This window comes from Salvia miltiorrhiza, chromosome 5 (genome assembly GCF_028751815.1).
Source record: "Salvia miltiorrhiza cultivar Shanhuang (shh) chromosome 5, IMPLAD_Smil_shh, whole genome shotgun sequence".
NCBI classification, from domain to species: Eukaryota; Viridiplantae; Streptophyta; class Magnoliopsida; order Lamiales; family Lamiaceae; genus Salvia; species Salvia miltiorrhiza.
In genome coordinates this window covers 42829269-42833228 of record NC_080391.1, presented here as the reverse complement: position 1 = coordinate 42833228, position 3960 = coordinate 42829269, and the positions used below count along the sequence as shown (strand labels likewise).

At 37.3% G+C, this 3960-nt stretch overlaps 1 long non-coding RNA gene across 2 annotated transcripts; it reads right to left on the bottom strand.

Moving 5' to 3' along the window:
* Positions 1 to 334: 334 nt before the first annotated feature.
* On the bottom strand, positions 335 to 3513 carry LOC131024638 (uncharacterized). Of its 2 annotated transcripts, none has more exons than XR_009101963.1 (4): positions 2043 to 3513; positions 1887 to 1963; positions 1503 to 1583; positions 335 to 547 (listed from the first exon to the last, which is right to left on the bottom strand). It is a non-coding gene; the product is annotated as an uncharacterized LOC131024638 (long non-coding RNA). The 2 variants fall into 2 exon arrangements; XR_009101962.1 differs by having other exon boundaries at positions 335 to 544.
* Positions 3514 to 3960: the final 447 nt, after the last annotated feature.

The following is a 3960-nucleotide window of genomic DNA, read 5'->3' as shown; positions in this document are numbered from 1 at the left end:
TGTATTTTTTTGTTTTTTTTCCTATCATAGTTAACATTTTTTTCTCTATACATAACGGTATGAAACCGTTATCTATAATGATTATACATAACGGTTTATACCGTTATGTATGAGGATTTTTCCGTTATGTTTTGTATTTTTTTTGTTTTTTTTCCTATCATAGTTAACAGTTTTTTTTTCTATACATAACGGTATGAAACCGTTATCTATAATGCTTATACATAACGGTTTTTTACTTCTTATAACGGTTTTTGCACCTTTTATAACAGTTTTTTTGCACTTTATATAATTGTAGTATATTTTTAAATTTTGCAATTTTTATAAAACGACAAAATGATAAAATCAACAATAACAATATTATATATCATCCAAAATATTCATACATTATCATCCAAATATAATGAAAACTTCACATATATTCTATTTAGCTAGATGTTTAATTAAAAAATATTACAAATGCGCGCAACTTGCTAGACATTTGAAACGATGTTCTCTGCTTCAGCCTTCTCGTTTGTAGTAGTCCTCATAGCTCATCGACTCCCATCTACTTGATCCGCCAAGATGATAAACTCAATCACAATAATGAACTGGAGAATTAAAAAAATCCAGCAACATGTGAGTTACATAAGTAATCTTCAAGATCTCAATTTTCAACTCTGCTCTCTCTCACAACGTTACATATATACCGTATAGTTGAATATAGTCCGAGGGAATGAAGAAGGGAATAACTGAAACATCAATTACTTAGCATAATTCTATTCATAACTTTCTCAAGTAAGAAACATGAATCTCAACTTTGAAAAATCATTATCTCAACTTTGAAAAATCATATAAAATCAACCTTTTCAAAGAAAAATGCAAGCTTTACCTTTTAAGAAAGCTATTAAAGTCTATCTTTATTAGAAAGTTACAAAAATACAATATCTTCTCAAGTGTATAAGAAATTATCTCACAAAATGCAGAATCTGCCACAGAACCTTGCTGCTTCGCGCAGTACTTTTAAGAAAATTGTTTGACATATCTAACGGTGTCCAATTTAGCTGAAATTTTACAGAAACCTCCTACTCATGCTGAAGTTATTACAGTAAAAATTTCAAGTTATTTGGACAATAGGAACACTCTCGAAAATCCCTCACAAGATATTGGTTTGTCCAGCCAAACTTGACAGCAATACAGTTTCTGTTGAAACTCAACATATAACTCGTATTTTGGCCAAATGAAAGCTATAAGATCTCAAATACATCATCTTACTACACATTAGCATGCTTTAGCTTCAAATTTAAATCATATTTAACTCATCAACACCAAGAAAGCAAGTTATAACACAACCAATCACCACAAGTTCTCCACTCAATACTAAAAGTCGTTCATCCCTTATTCATAAATCAAAATTGGCTCAACACATAGTAACATGCTCAATATCCCCCAATTTCTATCATATAATCACATTCCACGCTCCCAAGAGTTCAATTACATAAGCATCAAACATTTAGCTATCTTACCTCAAGAATGCCCAAATTCACTTATTCAAAACTATTAGGAAATCATGATTTCCTGTCCAGTCCAGCAATCCGGTTTAGCACCTATACCATCCAGTGAAATGAAAATTACACCCCAAGAAAACAAAATTCAAAAAACAGAAAAATGCAGTTCTAATTCAGAGATGCCCATAAGAAGTCAAAGAAATTGATGAGGAGCGTGTAAGGATACGAAGCATCCTAAATTGACACGAAGCACTCCCATTGTATGGTAACATTCTCTTTCCTGCGCCCCGCAAGCTCTTGAGTCTACAATTCGAATATTTAGAAAATAACTTAACAGAAAGCAGAATATTATTATCAATTTAAAAGAGACCAAAATAACAGATTAATGAAAAAGACTATTACCTCAAGAATCCAGAAGCACCTGGGAGGCATCTACAACAAGTAAGAGCTCCTTCACAGGCAGCAAAAGAGTGAGAAACCTGAAAATATTCAGAAATCATGATACAATACCATATAAACACATGCTGCCAGTTGAATTAAGGAACTTGACTACACTACCCGCAAATTAAAAGGTCATTTGTGATCTCCATGAAAATAAAAGGATGTGAGTGCTCTTCCAAGAACCAATAAGTAGCTCAGTAACTACTCAAAGGCTTTTTTATTTCTACAAAAGAGTAAAATACAAGGACCACTTCCTCTCCTCCGAGGTCCACCGAACCTGCAATGCTAAATGAAACGTAAAGCTAATTATTATAACAATTAGATACTTTTTGGTAATGAACTTTTAGGTCTTAATAATCTCAACCATTTAGTTCACAAGCACAAAAGGTTCTCTATTCACACTTCCTCGAAGTTCATCCATGCACAATAACAGTTATAATTGTTTCAACTGCTACATGCACTACATTTTATCCCCTTCACAATAGAAACTTCACACTGTAAAAGCAATCACTACAATCTCCTATAAGGAAGATGATTATACTTCTAAACTATTAACCAGCAACAATCCACATTGATAAACATACAGAATCTGTCAATATTACTTTTCCAGTGTTTGTAGCAAGAAAATTTCATTTATCCCATATAGCATCGAATTAGTTCATCTCTTAGTCTTTAATAGTGTAATATATCTAAAAATCTGGACTTAATAGCGTCAATATGTTCAAATCCTTTTATAGATCAATTTGGGGAAGCCTCTTTCTAGATTTGAGCCCTAATTTAGCAAAAAATCAAGTCCTGATTGGAACAACACAAAAATGAAGAAATAAACTTCCCTGAACGGTGGAGGAGGGCAGGGCTCGCTCCGGCAGACAGCGGGGTTGAGATTGGAGCTGGGGCCGCGCGGCAGTGTCTGGAAACTGACGGTGGTGACAGGAAAAGGGCGAAGGTGACTGGGCGGCGGGAGACGGTGGCAGGAGGTGTTTGGCGCTGCTGGTATGGTGTAAATCGCGCCGACTGGTGGCTCTTCCTCGGCGTTCATGATAGGAACGATGGGTGGCGCACGAAGCCGCCTTGTGTAGATGCCGGGAGATGGTGGGGGGCAGCGGTTCTGGAGTGGGTCGCGGTGGTGTTGTGCTGCGACGAAGGCGGCTGGGCTGGTGCTGTGGTGGTCGGACAGGTGGTGCGGCCGGAAGAGGGAGTTCAGCGGCGGATTGAAGCTAGGGCACGGCGGCGGCAAGGAGCCGCTGTTGTCGCCGGAGTATGGAGAGAAGAGGGGGCTTTGGGCTGCGCTCAGAGGCGGCGGCCTTCCCGCCGTGCGGTCGACGGGAATCGGCAGGGAGGTGGCTGTAGATTATAGATCTAGGATTTCAGGCGCGGTGTGGTGTGCGTGCATTTGAGTCAGAGAGAGAGGAGATTAAGAGGGAGACGAGGGTGGGCGGCAGCGGCGCGACGCAGCGACAAGGGTGGGCGGCGACGGGCCGGCGCGGGGCAGCGGCGCCGGCAGCGGAGTCGAGAGGGGAGAGAGAGAGTCGAGAGAGACAGGGAGGATGCAGGAGGAGGCAGGGAGATTAGATGTGAGAGACGAAGGAAACTAGGGCTTCTAGTTTCTAAATTTCCTAAATAAAATCTATTTTTTTTTTCTTTTTTTCAGTTTTAATATTCAATTTTTGGTATTTAGATTTTATATAAGTGTTACTTAATTATAAAACAAAAAAATGTTATGATTTTTTTATTTTTCAAAGTCTATATCTAGAAATAAATTCAGATTTTAGGATAAAGAATTTATATGTTATTTTTTAATATAATATAATATAATATAATATAATATAATTTTAAAAAAATTAATAAAAAAAATTATACACAACAGTTTTTAGATCCGCTCAAACATAACGGTTCCAAAACCGTTGTAAATGACTCTTATACATAACGGTTCTTTAACGTTATGAATAAACCGTTATAAAAGATGGTCATAGATAACGGTGGCTTAACGGTTTTGTAATACCGTTATGTATGCAACTAATAGATAACGCAAAAA